This window comes from Gallinula chloropus (assembly GCF_964237585.1).
Source record: "Gallinula chloropus genome assembly, chromosome: 3".
Lineage (NCBI taxonomy): Eukaryota > Metazoa > Chordata > Aves > Gruiformes > Rallidae > Gallinula > Gallinula chloropus.
Window position 1 is genome coordinate 60,863,953 of NC_140087.1, and position 17,453 is coordinate 60,881,405.

Here is a 17,453-nt window from a genome sequence, read left to right on the forward strand (position 1 = left end):
CACAACGTTTTGACAGGGCGAGTGAGTGTTCTGCTTCCTTCCCCTGCCTTCTGACCACCTGCTTAAAGCCTGGAGAGCCCGTGTGTCTCAGGAGTGAGAGGAGAGTTCAGTCGCTGCTAAGGCATTAAAGTAGGATTGCAAGAGGAGGGTGGGGAACTGGGGAAGCACAGAAGTTGTTACCTTTAAAATGTGAGTTCTTAAGGTAATCTTAAGGTACGTGTCTTGAACATAATTCCTTCAGTTAAACGCTCGTTTTCCCTAAGATATGTAGCATTACCCACCCACAGACCTGTATTTCTTTCAGCGTGGGAGGTCAGCATTTGAAACTCTAATCCCACGATGCTGAGATTTATTCTAGATCTACAGCCTGCGATTTTTTTTAATGTTTCAAAGTTTATTTATTTAATTTAAATCCAACCTAACAATTGCTCTTTCCTTAGGGCCAGCCCCAGGCCACCCCATTCATTCCCTGCCCAGCACTCCACTGAGACCATCAGCGACCAGAGACAGTACACTCTGCTTGGGAGCTTCACTGGGAAGGTGTTAAACACAGTGATTTAGCAATAGCACATGTTCTCAGTCTCTTAAACAGACGGTGATCTGTGGAAGCAGGTGAGTCTAGTAAATCACATTCACAGCACGTACAGAGTCCGTTCCACCAGTCCCAGACCTCTGTGCCCACAGGGGAGCTGTAGCACCTCACTGTGCCACGGTCCTGCACCCCGCTGGAAGGCCAAACTCCACACCTGCGGCATGCGACAGATCACAGGGAGACTGTTGGGCAGCAGCTATCAAGATATATCTGAAATAACACGGGCTCAGCCTAGATGAGATCTTCTGATTTCATGCTTATCTGCCACCCCACCCTTCTGTATGATGGAAACCCTTTTGAGCCTGCCAGTGAAATGTTCCACCTCGTAACTCAAAATACTAATTATTTGACAAGCCAGTGCTCATTTTCTTATCACTGCAGCCGTCGGATTTCTGCTGTGTTTCTAAATGGTTAAGCAAGCTGTATACTAGGAGGAGTAATCTGCTGTAATACGCCGTGGTCTGATGCACGCACCTAGATTGGAGGGTTACTTAAGCTTTAATCCCTGAGAAATCAGTGATTACGCACAGGAGACAAATGGAGGGCTGTTTATAGTAGAGTTGCTAAACAACAGCACACCATTTAAAGTCTATTTGTCCGAAGATTAACTGCATTTTGGAGGCTAACAACTTTTCCAACAACCTGTTTATGAAAAACAACGTTTTAAATACCTATATTTTTTCAGAGGAGAAGAGAGCATCCTGGCTATTGCTTGACATTTTCAGTGACACGGGGAAAACCAGTGAGTGGGGTGCGGAATGAGGAGGAAGGGGGTCCTCAGCTTAGTCTGCAGGGAAGAAACAAAGGGGGAGCACGGTGGGAGGTATGCAGGGGTCCCTGTCACCCCTCTGCAGAGACGAGATACGCATTCCCCCAGCATTTACATAGTAGTGCCAGGCAGCTGCTTTAAAGCCTTTCACTCAGTGGCTCCCTTAGAGAGTAGAACTAAAAATAGCAAAAAGAAATGACAAAAAGCGCACCATCAAATCCATCTCTCTTCCTCTCCTGTGAGCGTTGCAGCAACTACCTTTGTTCCTTTGGGCAGAGGGGGATATGTTAAGGGAGCAGAGCTGGGCTGCATCTATCAGGATCTGCTTGGAAATGCTCAGATACAAATGGCACTGCTAATGTGGAGCTTAACTGGTGGCTCCTTATTTACTGTGGTGCTGTCACACTTAGTTTTGACCCCTCTTACAGCTCTTTGTTGTCTCTTTGGCCACAGTGTTTGTTACTTCTTCCCAACACAGAAAACAAAGCAAGGAAGGAATATAGGGGCAGGGGAGGGGGTCCTGGGTGCGGAAGGAGCAGGAGGACAAGATACCCAGCAGAAGCTCAGAAAAGCAAGATTTTTCCTGATCTGTCCTTCAGCTCTTATTTTCATTTTTTAAGAACAAGTGTCTGGATTATATAGTCTTTACAATGTATGGCCTCTGCGTTGCTTGGCAACTTTCTGAAATAATCTTGGGTTTTAGCAAAGAAGGGGCTGTTCAAAGTGTGCGTGAGTGCTTCAAAACCCAATCCTCTTAAATTATTTTCTCAAAGCCTGGTCAGTGCTCTTTTGTCTCTTCTTAACATATGGCAGCAATACTGTCACTTTCCCTTTCCTTTCTCTAAAGCCCATGTAGGACCTTACAGGCGCACAGAGGCTGAAATGCCCTCTTATGACCCCTTTTTTCCACATGGAGAAATTCAGCAATTTGGTGGAATTGTCCCACAATTTGCACAGAATTAAACCCCTATCCCTCCATGCCTTGTTTCTCAATGTCTATTGACATTCAGGGACTATTTATGATCTGACTTGCCCATCCCCATGCCGTGGAAGGCCAGGTGTTGAAGGTGGCCACCAGCGCTGGCAAAGCCTCCTCCCAGCAGCAGTGTGAGCAGTGTCACCTTCCCCAGCATCCCCCTTTCACAAGTCCAGATCATCAGCTGGCCCCAGTATGGGGAAGGACTTCGCTGGAGAAGCCACGAGGCTTGACCAGTGATGCACAGGCTTGAGCACACACAGTGCTCCAGGGGCCAGAGAGGTCACCTCACCTACCGCTGGTGCTGGGGCATCATGAAGCACACGATGGCCACCCCTGACAAGTCTTCATCTAATTTGTTCTTAAACCCACGATGGCAGGGATCCTGTGGCCTCCCTTGGCTACTGGCTGTGCTTCACAAGTTCCACAGCCACATTTTTCTTCATGCCTGACATAAGTTCTCCTTCACACAAATTCACCTGATGTGTCCTCATGCCAAGGTGACGGGGAGAACAGCCGCTGCAGTAGTGTACCTGCAACTTGTATTTATCTCCTGACCTGTTGTGACCCCGGGGTCTTACTTTGCAGTGCTTCTGCCTCTCTTGTAGCTGTACATTCCTAAATATATCAGTTCACCTTCATCATTACTGGATTTCATTCTGGGCCATTTTCCCTGCTAGTCCAGATCATTTTTAACTCAGGCCCTCACTCCGGGTGCTTTTAGTCCTTTCTGGCAAGAATGTCACCGCAAAATGATATAAATATACTCTCCAGTCAGTCCCACTGGACACTAATAAAAATATCCAGGCTCATAGCGCACCCCCGTGAGACCTTACGCTGTTTTTCAACCAGCACTTCACTGTTACAATACTTCATCTACACCACAGTGTCCCTAGTGCATCATTAGCTTCTAAATTGTTGCACAGAAGCCTTGTGCAGCCGAGAGCAGGATTTGGCCTGCTTATTACTAAGATTTGCTGCTGTGCTCCATGCTGTTTCAACAGCCATCAAGATGAAGACTATCTATTCTTAGCTTGAGGGATGACTTAATGGACAGCACTGCAAGGAACGCAGAGAAATATGTCCCCAGAGCACTGCCATTTTGTGAGACAAAGGCAGTCGGGGCCCACCGCAACTCCTGGGCCGCCCATTTAGACATAAATTTACACGAAGCCTCCGAAATACATGGCACGTGTCCTCCCAAGCTGCAGCTATAACTTGTTTGTGAATTGAGAGGAAGATCTGATCCTGGATTATCTGCATGAACGTGAGAGGACAAATGGGAACGAATATTATGGAATCTATTGAAGATTTCCTCCTCATGCATGAGCCAGGCAGATCACAGCCACTGTACCACAGAGTTTTGTTTCTTTTCTATGGTTAGTATCCCAACAAGAAAATTCAGAAGGTGCAGGACCTGATCTTGAGCACACTGTGTCCCTTACCTACCAGGAAATCCCAGAACATGAGGGATCTCAGCACTTCAGGCCCAATGTGGAAAACAATAGTTTAGTAGGTGGGATCATTTGTTGAAACAAAGGGACTAGAGCTGCTGAAAAGCTGAAGGCTGGTTGATTAGGCAGGTCTGCAAGCAAGAGCAGAGGCAGACTGGAAAGAAAATGTAGAAGCAAGAAGTTCTTTTCATACGCAAAAGCTGTCCACCCCCTTACATCAAGAAAAGAGAAGCCATTCCCTCATGGAAGTTAGCAAAATAATGAACAACTCCATTCAATGTTGCCTCCAGTTAATTCTGCAAAGAGACAGTCTCTGCCCCACCATACTCACTTGGCCTCTCCACAGGCTTATAGAGGAGAAAGAGGTTTGCTCTCTGCACACCCCATTCCCAGTGCCTGTGTTTCCAGGTCTGGAGAGAAAGGCCAGGTGTGGAGCTGGGGACATGGGGACGGAGCTGCACTCCCACACTGGGGACCATCCCCTTGGAGGGGATGGAGCTCCTTGGTGTCAATGGGAACACAAACCTGCACAGCTTCTCCCACAGCTCTGCCTCTTTGGCGTTGGGTGCCACAGCTCCGCTTCCCAAAGGTTGATGGTGTGCAAGCAGTACAAGCCCTAAATTCACACCAGTTACTCTCTCTACTGATGGCTGACCTGGCAAGGAACAGTTTAACAATGCAAGCCCCCTTTCCTTCCTGATTACTGATATTACTGTGAAATGGGAGCCTGCTCAGAGCTCACCTACCAGGAGGAAGAGGCTGCCTCATTTGAGAGCAGCTACTGAGAGGACACTCATACTCTCCTGTGAGACTGCTTTTTCCTAATTCTCCCAGATAACATACTCTGTAATACTCGATGCTGTCTTACTTTTATCCTGAAGACAAGCCCCAAGCGCTGGCAAAAGATGAAACAGAAACCTGACCGGCCAGGCTACTCCTTTGAAGAGGGAAGGCTGGGTGCTGCTGTCTCTGAGGACCTGTTCTAACAGCGGGCAGCAGAATGAGAGAGGTTCCCTTGGGAAATCACTGGCAAACAGGGAAACACAAACTAAAAAACCAGTTCCACTTTTGGCTGCTTATTGCTACATCGTCTGTCAGCGCGGAAGACGTAAAAGCACAGCGTGTTACCCGTGCCTGACAGCTCGGATCGTCTTCACTTGCTGAGCAGAGTCCAGCACAGCTTCCTGCAGGCCGCAGCCGGCCTGCTCTGGCAGCCTGAGCGCCTCTGACAGGGAACTGCACGCGGATTGCTGAGGGGGAATGTAACTTCCAGAGCAAGGTTTTAGTGGCAAACCAGCCACACCATTCGAAGCAGAGGGTCTGACTGCCACCTCAGCTTTCCCTTCTGCTGCTGCTGCTGGGCCACACCAGAAAGCAAGCCATCCTGGTGGCATTGGGCCTGTAAAGCAGTGTGTCTTCCTCACTGCTCCACAGTCGTGTACACCACAGCTTGTGCCACTGGCTTCCCTCTGCAGCCTGGGAGTGTGAGTGCATCTCCCTGCCCAGGCTCCCAGCCAGACCCTGCATCTATTGGGACAACAGAGCCAGAGAAATGAGCCTTGGTAATGCCTTGATTTGCCTTGATTTTCTGGTGTGCTTATGTATATATTGCCATCACAAAGGAACGGTCTTGGTGTATAGAAATGCCAGCCCCATCCTCTTCATTGCCTGTATGGGGACATTTCTCCTCAGTTGCTCTGCCTTCCTCCATCTTGGTCTTTCATAACCTAAGACTCATTAAAGGCCTCCCAGTAACCTGGAGACAGAGTGTGGCAAGCTTGAGATCTGTGCTGAGTTACAATACAGATAACCCTGGTTCCTCCTCAGACCTCAGCCCTACATCCTTATATGAAACATGGCATGGAGAGGCTCTGGGGTCAGCCCAGGAATGATGGGTCCTGCACAGCTCTGAAGCTGCTCTGTTTCATAAAAGGCTGCACTGCCCTGTGCAGAAGGAGCAGGTGAAGAAAAGGTCTTATTAGCATCTTGTTCCTGATCAAGTGATTTCTGGAGGAGCAGATAGGCTAAAATGAACAGTGCAGCAGCAGTTGGTGCTCTGTCATGAAAGAGAGCACACGTGCACATGAGGAACACTGAGTCCCACTCTAGAAAGTCAAATAGCAGACCTGGTGACTTAATGCCTCTTTTACTCCAGCTTAAGTTGTACCAGCACAGTTGTGTTGACTTCACTTTGTTCACACCAGCGTGGAATCTAACCCACACAATACATCAGAGCTGTCTCTGGCTTGGGATTCCTTCACCTTCTCTTTACTCTCATTTCAGCCCTGCTCTGAACAAATCATTGGTGCCTGTCACACTCGAGCTTTTGACTGGAAATGAGCTCAAAGCAGAAGGTCAGATTTTAACTCAGCTTAGTCACAGGGAGCCGAGATCTCTTTTTTTGCTGCAAATATTTATCCAGCACATTCCTGATGCTTTGGAAGATAATGATAGAAAATGACAATGATTATCATGTCTGCAAGGAGTGGCTTGCCATGATTCATAAAACACAGCTCAGCCAGAATGAACCCGGTCCTGTAACAGCAGCTGAAATGCAAGGAAGCTGAAGGGGAGAAACACTGATGTGTTTTCAGTGACAGGTCTACAGAAGGATTAGGTCTGTGATGTCCGAGTCCAGCATTCCAGAAACTTCCCAACCTCTGCAGAATAATTCATTAACTCTACTGAAAGGCTTTGCTATGGATTTGAAAATGGGCCACAGGGAATGGCCAAAAACCCATGCTGACCTGTGGGGCCTGATCCCTGGTGTTGAACTGATGCCCACTGTATACTAGAAAAAGCAAGCTGGAAGATGGAGATGGGCACCAATAGGCTTCATGACACTTCATAAAGCAGCAGGGCCAGTACTTGAAAATGACTGAGGCAGTAGCACAAGGGAAAGAAGAAAGGTTGGGTTGTGGTAAGATGAAGTGTTCACTGAGCTCGTACAATGGCACTTCTTTTCTTTCACCCCTCATGCTTGACAAAAACAGCTAAATGCAGTTTTGAGTCATGATACCAAACACAATGAAGTTGTAACATTGGTGAGGAATGCTGTCTTCAGCAGAAACACACCGGTTAACTCTCACAGGAGTTTCAGCATCCTGATTCAGATGGCTCTGTGACAGCACCTACCTGCACATTTATTCTTTAAGGTGTTTCCTGGCTACTGGAGCTATTATTCAGCTCAGTGGGTGGCTTATTTATTCTTTATGGAAGCTGTAACTGTCCGGAGAACTGGTCGTCTTTTCAGTGACCGAACACACACCATACGGAGAGCTTCTCGCCTGCCATCTGCTCCAACCTGGCTGGGAGGGACCAGCTGTGGAGGCGGCAATTGTTCAATTTCCACTGACACTTAGTCCTTGAAGTCTCTGCTGATTGCCCATAACAGTCCAATAAGCCTTACTTGTGATATGCACAACTATCCAATAAGAAGAGGATTAAGACCATCTGTCTCATTAATGGCCCAGATTCCTAAATGGTGATTATGCACTGCAAATGCAGGTAGCTCCTTCGAGGTTAGCACAACCCTCAGAATTTATGGCAGCCAAGGATCTGGCTGCTGCTCTGAGCCTCCACTTAACAGATGCAATGCTACAGTCTTCTGCTTGGCTGAGGGCACTGGCACCTCTTGCACAGCCAAATGTGGCGTGATTGCTGGGATAATGTTTTGGCAGAGGTCAACCTCAGTGCGTAGCAAGTGATGCGCGATGTGAGGGATGACAGGCTGTGCGCAGCTGGTGCCCAGCATGTTGCTTACCTCGTGCCTGAAAACTGTGAAGTCATGGAATCCATAATGGCCGGTTCTCTGTAATAGCAGGAAAATGTGTGTGTGTGTTCTCTCTTTGCATTGTTTGGGATGATTTAATGATGATGATGTGTCTAGGAAAGGGCATCCCGTGCACAACAACACTGGAAGCTGATTATGTATGTTAAGCTGTGCTCTAGGTTAGGATTTGGGATAAGGAGTAAGACCTCACGTCACTAGGTAAACTCCATTTCAGACACTGCAAGAGTCAGGAGTTGTGCTGTAGGAATTGAATGACAGCAGGGCACAGAGACAGGGAATTAGTCTTTCAGGTCAGTAAAAAAATGAAGGAAATCAAAATGACAAATATAGAGCAGAGTCTCACCACTGCAGATTGCACTGCGTGGCCTTGGTTTAGAGCTATCTGAAAGCAATAGAGAAAGCAGGAAACCCAGAGCTCCTGCTGTCCTCTATTACCAGCTCTGACTCCTGCTTGCCCCTTCACGCACAGACCTGCAGACACACACGGGGGGGGTTTTAACATGTAGTTAGCAGCCATCTTGAAGGGGAGAGAAATATAAGGGTCACAGGCATCTGGTTTTAATAAATATACAGTTAGGAAACCTCAAAAGAGGAAGTTACTAACTCTGAAGTAGAAGATGCTCAGCTGTAAGAAGGTCAGATAACTTTCAAGCCAGAACAACATGAGCACTGGGGTTTTAATAGCAGGTTTTAGATCAGGTATCTACTCAGGCACTGCCCCAGGTGAGTGTATGGGTCATTTCAGAAAAACAGTGTGGAAAGCCAACCTCTTCTCACTCTGCACACTGGCTGCAAGGCGCCGGTGCTGAGAGGAGACTTCTCTGCTGCAGACAGCTGAAGCTGTGCTGGAGCCAGCGCCGCTGCCCTGCTTCATATTAAGAGCTTGCCTTCGTCTAATGAAACTGGCTGTGCAGAAAGCAGCTCCCATGCACAGCTGCCTCTGTGGCCTGGCAGACAGGGCAGCCCAGCACCAGCTCGCCAGGGTCTGCGGGGACCACTGATATATTGAGGGTTACCTGCATCCCTCCTGCAAGGATTCCTGTTGGACCAAGCTGTCAGGGGAGTCCCAGGTTCTGCTCTGGCACAGGAGTTAATGCAAATCTGCTCTGTATCATCCTTATCCTTTTGGTCTTTGGGAGAGATCTGTCACCTGGAAGGCACAATCATGAGCCCAAGGAAATGCAGAGGAAGTGTCCTTCTTGCCCTTGCATCTCAGTTCTGCAAACACAAAGTCCATCCTCCCAAAGGTTTTTCTGGGAGAGATGGACACCTACCCCTGCAGGTCCTGGCCCTGCAGAGTAACAGGAGGCAGTATGGGCTGGTCAGACAGGGGCTTGGCAACCTGCAAGCCACAGGGGTGCAAACTGTGTCAAACCAGAAGTATTGAAAATCCTCCTCCATTTGTTTATTTATGATGTTTTTGACAGCACATCAAAACAGTTTAATATAATTTGGGAAAATGCACCAATAGCAGGGCCATGCAGAGCTCTGAGGCACCAGTCATGCCTTGACCAAGTAAACAAACTTCTACTCTCACTGCAGTGCACCTTTAAAAACATGGGCAGGTATGTGGAGGTGTAAAAAGCCGAGTGAGGGGGATGACACTCACTACAAAGCCTTGCAACAGGTTTGCCAGGGAGTCCCAGGCATGGCAGCTCTGAGCACAGATGCACTTCTGGGTGAGGTGGGTGAGGCACTTTTAATTCATTCATTCCTAACACTGCTGCTTTTGATTCCTGGGACACTATCAGAAGTTTCGAGGCTCTGTGAGAAAGTAAAAAACTCTGTTTTCCAGGAAGGTGGGGGTATATTTTAGACACTGGTTCCCTTTCAACTGCACTCACCACTGCAAATCGAAGAGGAAGTGAGCTCCCTGCACTCCAAGGAGGTTTGTGCTTGAAGCATGGGCTGGTCTCTGTGAGCAGAAGGGAGCTGCCAGGAGCACTGACATCTCTTCCTACTAGCAACCAGGCAGGGCCCAGGAGCGAGCAGCCTTTCCTGATGCAACTCTGGCTAGGGGTGACTGTCAGCAAACCAGTCCCAAATCTTGATGATCTCTGCCTGTCAGTAGCATGTGTACTCCAAGTTGCTTAATGTGATTGACAGTTTCTGCTGGAAAATAATAAAAAAAGCTAACAAATATTACAGGTCAAAAGTGAGCCATTGCACAGAGCTGGAGGGATGATTTGGCCCTGGCCAGCACTCCCTCTCAGAAGCACCAAAGGCACCCAACAGCAAAGCAAGGCAGTTTTACTGCAAGATTGTGTATGTCCTGCACCACAGACAAACTTCCAGCTGTTTTAAAATTCCTGCTGCTCACTCTGAACGTGGGAAGCATAAGCACCACAATGTCCCTTCCTCCCATGGCCCACACCCTCACCAGGAACAGCCCTGGTTCACAGTTACCTACTTCACTTGAACTGCTAGAAGCAACTTTGATTCCATCACCAGGCACCACCTATGCCTGAACACATCTGCCCCAGGTTACTAATGCCATGTCCTGGAGCACTGGCCTGAAAGGAGTTGACGTGATGGCAAATACTGATTGGCTTTTCCTTAGGTCTGTCCTTAGAAGTGGTCACTGCTGTTAGTGCTGGATGATGCCTGCTTCAACCTGGCATGAGAACTTGCACACAAAGACTGCTTGGGGACTGCCGTATGGCTACAACTGTGTTCAACTGGCACACATTTTTTGTCTCTAGTGATGTGATACACAGACATTTCAACCAGGGAAGGAAAAGCAAGATGGGTCTAGAAACTACTGGTGAAGTCCTGAAGTTAACACTAAGCAGAGAGACTGTCTGAAGGATCAGAGTGGCAGCCTGTGGATGGAAGAGAGAGAACTGGGAGGCTGAGGATTTCTATCTTGCAAAGTGCTTTGGCTGGCTTTGGGCAGGGCCTGTGCGTCGGTTGTGTGCCAGCCAGCACACGCAGAGTCCTTCAGCTGAAACAAGAAACAAACTCACTTCCAGACACTCTCCTCAGGATTTTAAAAATTCTGTTTGATGGCTCAAAGAGAAAACTGAGGAGCTCAGGACAAGTAAACCACCAAACGAGCAGAATCTCAGAGGGAGTTTAGCCACTTTACCTGGCCAGTGGATCCAAGGCACTCACTATTCCAACAGATGGGACAAATTCGGGCCTCTTCATAGTACAGTAAAGAAAAAATTTCCTCCAGGACCAAAATAGCCAAACCAAAAGAGGGTGCACATTGCTACCCAAAGAGCAATGCCTCCCAGCCCTCAGATAAGGCACACTGGCAACCTATAATGTGCTGCAAAATCTGGCAGGAGTCTCTCTGCCTGCAGCAGGAATCCCACAACTGTGTCTCGGGAGGGACTCTTGCTGGCAGTAGCAGGATGGTACTCCCTTAGAGCTGACCTGCACCTCTCGCTTTCACCAGAGTAAGATGATCTTAACAGCACGTGCTGAGACCATCAGCTCATCCATCTTTCTCATTCTGGCCATCTCAGGCAGATGCTTGGGCTCCTGCCAGGGCTGCTCTTTGTGCAAGTTGCACTAAGAGCCAAGTGCAGTTTCATTGCAGCAGCAGAAACTTGCCCTGAAGGAGAGGAGATTCCTCTTATCTGGACTCCTCCCCTGGGTCTCTACTGAGGTTCCCTCTGGCCTCTCAGAGCTCCAGCAAAGCCTCCCTGGCAGTTCTTCATTTCCCAGGGTCATGGAATAACCACGAGGCTCTCTGGCACAGCAGAAGAGAGCTGGACATCCCATTGAGCACACTTAGAGACTGCAGGCAGGAGAGCAGGGCTGTACCCCTAGCCAGATTTGCTACAAGAGAGTCCTTGCAACCAGAAAGCAGGATGGCCCTGGCTGGGCAGGGTGTGCTGAAAGGAAGCAACGACTGGACCAGTTTGGGGTCAATCACTGCTGCTGCTGCTGAAATTCCACACACCCATTGCAAGGTATTTTAATGGAAATTAAAAACTTTGCAGAAGGACAGCTCAAATCTCAAGTGAGAGACAAAAAAAAAATGACAAGCTAATTTTATGTTTCATTTTTAGCAGCATTATTCTGAACTGTAGGATAATAGTTAACTGAATTGCTTCAGGTGAGGAAGGCAGAACAAAGAGCACTGCTTCTTCCAATTTGCCATTATAAGCATATGTATCTTTAGCTAGATTTCCATATATAAACTTTTAATTGTCAGTGAATGTGGCTAAGAATAGCTTTCCTTAAAAACAATACATAGTGTAACTGCATTTACTTTGGGTGGTAACAAATAATTTTACTTTTTAACCTCCATGCAATTTCAGTCACCCTCAGACTGGCTGAACACACTGCTCTGCAGTCCTCAGGGATGCCTCAAACCGTACAGAAACCAAACCAAGCTGAGACCAGCTCTCCCTGGACAGACAACCTCAAGGACAGAGCCTGGGGATGAATTCCCAAAACAGGCAGGCTGCCCTAGGACTGCGTTCATCAGTTAGGACCAGTGCAAGGAGGTGGGTCTTTTCCAGGACCCAAGCCTATGCTCTTTGCAGGGGGGAGGGCATCACATTCTTGGGGGTTCCACCTTGAGGGATGAAGGTGTGCTCCCACTTTAGCTGGAACCGTACCCAAAAGGTTCAGGCACCAGCATCAGTCCCCAGCACTGAACAAGCTTGTGAATAACTAACTGCACAAAGAGAACTGCTGGTAGGGGTCGTGCCCACATTAGGCTGAGGGTGGGGTGTAAGGTTAGGTTAATACCAGATGAGTATCTCTTGCACTGTGATTTACACAGGGAGCAGGAATCTCCCAGGTGAACAAGGGATCCTTTGTCCTTGGCCCCAGCTAGAGCAAAGATGTAGAGGCAGATGCTGTCAGGATGAAAATCCCCTCTTTCCAGCTGCCTCTTGGTGGGGATAAGGCGGTGGTGGGTGCAGAAGGCAAGCCTCCACAGCCCCTGCTTTCCCAGAACAGCCCGAGAAAGCTCACACAGTTCAGAGGAGATCCCGTCAGGGTCCCTCAGCAGAAAAACGTGCACTTGTGACACAGGCTCGTGTCTCATGACACTGCTGTCATTCCTCTTTGCAGGGCTTGCAGCTTAGCTCCCACGGCACTTGCTGCTTTGGCAGAAGGGTCCAGCATGTCTCACCCATCTCAGAGCCCCCTCCACCCCAGCTGCATGCCCAGCAGTGCTCCCCTGACCAGCAGCTGGCACCGGTGGCTTGCCAAGCCTTCAGCTTGCACTCTGTGCTCACGGCTGCTGGATTCCACCAAGGACTCTCACTCAGGTCAGCAGGAGAATAGACTGTGCTGCCCTGAACCCCAGTAGAAGCTGTCCCCCTGCCTTTCTCCAGTCACCTGGAGTCATAGCTTCAGGAGAGTCGCAGCCCTTCTTATAATATTCTAAAACTCTGAAAATCAGGAATGCTTATGTGGTTCACCAGCTCTGCTTTCTTTTCCTCTTCCACAGGTCAGGTCTCCTGCCTGACAGACAACAGTGTCTTTAGGATGGTTTTCAACAACACTCACTCTTTTACAGTGGCAGGAACCTTGTTAATAATCATTACTCACTGGCTCATTATCCTGCCTACCAAAGGGTTGTATGTTTGCATTTCTTTTCCTCCTTGATCACCTAACCCTGTGTGCTAATCCAAACCAGACCTTTGATAGCAACACGAGCAAACCAGTGTTGTGTAGGCTGAGCTGGGCAGGGACATCATCTGCTCAATTACAGTTACCCACGGGGAGGGGCAGGCTCTGACTTGAGCTGTGACAGGTATAGGCCCTCTACACTCAGATTCCCTCAGAGGTCAGGAGAATCCAGAGTCTGACACACATCTCCAAAGGCAAGGTGGATGGTACAGTCAGAAGACAGGTGCTTCAGGGTGTCTTGTCCCCTGGCCAGCCCTCTCTAGCTGCTGTCCTTCCTTTATCCACCTTTTCTGTTTGGTCTGAGGTACATCCTTAGTGGCAGACACCCTGTTGTGCACCATTTCTGCCCCACAACAGCACTGCTAGAGCATAAGCAGGAACAGTACATGAGTGGGGGACAAGAAAACACCAGGGTGCATCAGTAGATGTTCAAACAACCTCTGGGCAGCAACTTTCCTCTCTTCCCAAGTTTTGCCTATCTTGTTTTCCCTCTTGTCTCGAGAGCAGCTTCTTCTGTTGCCGTGAAGTCTGTACATCTGCCAACCACACAGTCCTTAGCTGCTACGGCACCTTGGCAGCTCCAGGGTTTGTTGCAGCCTCACAAGGTACAGAAATCCACACAGGGAGAGAGAAAAGGTGATCTTACAACAGCAACCATTTTTTTTTAAGCTTTTTTTTATTTTAAATAGCTGAGCCTGCATTTGATCTCCAAAGGCAGGTCTTTTTGGGCAAAGGACACTGCCAGGGAACACACCTTTACTGAGCTCCCTTACAGCAAGGGACTGAAAACCTTCTCCCATAGCTGCTCAACCACGCAGAGCACAGGGAATAGGGAATGCAGTATTCCTCAATCCTCTGATCTGCTGTAATCCAGCCAACTAGCCTTCTGCAGCAATCTTCTCTGTAGCCCACCATGCACAGCGTGCCCTCATTGCAATGGGCCTGCTTAACCCGGCTCTACCTTAATTTGCACTAGCAGCAGCATTACATAAATTACTTACTCGCTAATGATGTCTCTCTCTTAAGTAAGCAAATGGGATGACATCACCCACTAGCAGAATACCAGCTGCTTGGGGAAGAGAGGGGAGGAACGGGTGAGCTCGTGTCTGTGTGGGTGTGCGCACGGAGACGGTTTGAGCTGCGGCTGCATGGCAAAGCCCCATCCTTCCAGGAATGGAGGGAGGACTGGGGATAATTCAGGATGGAAGGGACCTCAGGAGGTGTCAGCCCAACCTCCTGTTCACAGCAGGGTCAGCAATGAGGCCAGACCAGGTTGCTCATGGCTTTATACAGCTGTGTCTCAAAAACTTCCAAGAACTCAGGCTGCCTCTCCAGGCATCCTGCTCCAACATTCAGCCATCCTCACAGAGAAAAAAGCATTTCCTTGTATCCAGGCTGACTTTTTTTTTTTTTCAACTTAAGGCAACTTCACCAACTGTAAAGCCAGTTTAAAATACCCCATACACAAAAACATCAAGTAGATCCATTTAAATCAATCCACATCTCTGCCCACATCTTTGTTGATAGCAGCCCAAGCCTTCTCCAGCCTTTAATAAACTTGTTATACAATGTTTGTTGTACACAGCATCATTTAATTTATCTGTGGGAGTGCAGGAATTTGTTCATCTCCTAAATGCCTCAAACAAACAGGACCATATACATTAACACAGCTAAAATGACTGTGCAGCTTATGCTTTGCCCAGATGCTGTGTTCCTCCATGCCACAGAAACCTACTATTCATGAACTGCTCACCACCTTCCTCCAGGCAGGAGGATCCCTGCCAGGTCCTTGTTTCCAGAAAGTTTCTTCCTGCTCCGCTCAGCCTTCTCCCTGGCATCAGATGGTTCCTCGCTCAGGATGGTGTTGCTTGGACCTAAATTGGCTGGTGACAGAGACATTACCTCCCCCAGAGACCCTGTGAAGTCTCCTGAGCACTAACACTAGCCTCAAACATTCATAAGCTGCACTCTGAGAGACAGCTCCTCAACCCCCTCAAAATCATCACCACTTCCCAAAGACTCTACCCACCAGCACCTAACTCTACACCTCCCAAAAGGGCCTTAAGTGGGATGAGCTGCTGCAAGGGTGGCAAGGAAATTGCATCCACCTGCCATATTCAGAAATCCCCTAGCAAACTGACAGCTGCTGAAGAGGGTGAAGAAAGGCACCAGCAAACGCTGAAAGGAGCAGTGCTTGTTAATACCCACCTGTGGGAGGGGAGCTCTGCGTGAGATGCTTTGGTGGCATAATGCACAATCAGGGTTGCATCTCTGGGCCCAGATGTCTCTATGACTAATTCAGATGAGAACAGTCCTGCCAAGTCTCAGCAGCTGTCCTTTACAGCTTTACACACAGGCCAGCTCTGCATTAGACATGTGGCAGAAGCAAATGCATCCACCTGCACTGAGACAGCCATTTCCAGCTCCCCAATCAAGGAGTGAATCAAATTCCACTCGTTCCCCATCCCTGCACCTAAAATGTGCTTTCCATATTGCCAGCTTTAACATAAAGTCACATGTGGGATATTTTAATTCCTCTTTGGATTTTCAGCCTCTTGGGTGTGTTCCAGCTATGTTGTGAAGCTTCTTTCTAGAAAGATGAGTGCTAGAACCATTTTTTAATTTTTTTTAACCCAAAAGCACGACTGTCACAGAATTCCCTAATTCTGTGGTGGCACTCGGGGACAACAACAAACTATGAGACCTTGCACAGAAGTGATGAGAGTGGCCTGTATTGTAACTCTCACTGAGACATATGTGCATCTCGGGGGAGCCTTTTAAACTGAGAAACACCCCTAAAAGGCAAAAGACCAGTGAATGGAGTAAAACCCTAGGAAAAGGAAGGGAAGGGAGGAAGGGAGGGAGGAAGGGAAGGATATTTTCTGCTTGTGTTTTGCTCCCTGCCTTGCCTGGAGGTCTGTTGGCCACACCAGCACCCAAAGCAAACCTCAGTTGCAGGCTTGGTTACCTGCCACCCCCAGACCCCAAAGATGGGGGTCTACTCCTTGCAAAGTGCTTTGAATACATTTGCCAAAATACTTGTGCACAGAAATACATGCAATACAGGGGTTCTGGAGATTAAGTATGCCCAGGAAATACCGGACTTTTCCTTCCCAGATTACCCTGGGTTGTATCAGAGGGCAGGAGCCTGCAGAGACACTGCTGTTCCATTGCCCTGCTGTACGAAATTCTGTCCTGTCATCTCATATTAGATCTGGTAACTTGTTCTAACTGGAGGAGAAAATGAATTTCTTTAGGAAATTTCAGGCATCATAAAGAAACATATGAAATTGCAGGCTCTCTAATTATCAAAGCAAATTCTGAAGCCAGAGGAAGCAGAGAAAGCCATTAAAAACTGCTCAAAGGAGAATTAAGTTAAGGTTGCTTGAAAACGTGGCATGGTTAAATGCTGCCCTTTGCGCCTTGTGAGAGCAAGGTTACTGGCTCAGATACATCTGCTCGTTAGGAGGAAGGACTCGTCTGCAGCAGCTCTGCCAAGCAGGCTTCTGGCAAGAAGGGGAAAGTTGGCTTTCCTCCCTGAGCAGGTTAATACCGCGCCCGCCGAAATTGCCGGGGGATCGAGAGACCTCCCTCCTCCCTGTGGCTAGATTCCCAAACAGAGCTCGCCAAAGCTGCAGCCTGCAGAAGACCGGTTTTGAAAGCAAAACGCGGGGGAAAGTGTGTTCAGCCTGGGGGCTGCAGAATTCAGCTTCCCCCTGCCCAAGGAAGAGGATTCAGCAGGCACCGAAGTGGCATGAACTGCCCCGGCCTCCTTTCTGGCAGCGCAAAAGCCCCGCCCGTAACCAGAGACTTGCCATTATTGTCATTATTATTAATAATAATAACAACAATAACATGAATTATAAATGTTATTAAATATTGGTAATGCTGTCACATGTTTTTACCATGTGGGGTGTACATGACGAGAAGCCGAGGGGTGCCAGGTTGTGCCTCCCCCGGAGCAGCGGGGGCCGGGGCTGCCCAGCTGGAAGCTGCGCTGGAGCCCAAAGCCCGCGCCGAGACGGGAGCGAAAACCAGTAACAGGGCTAAGAAATCCAAGAGCAACCCTTTGCCCTCGGCCGAGCTCTACCCCGAGCTTGGATTAGTCGCTCCTGGCTGCTCTTCCTGTAGGGCTGCCCGGGCGCCGCTCCGAGCAATACCCATGGGGGATTTTCCTGCCCCACCTCCCCCGCCCTTCCCCCGGAGGGGACAGGGGGTTGTTCCCGGCTCCGCTCATCGTTTTTGCTGGCTCCAGCCCGGCGGCACGG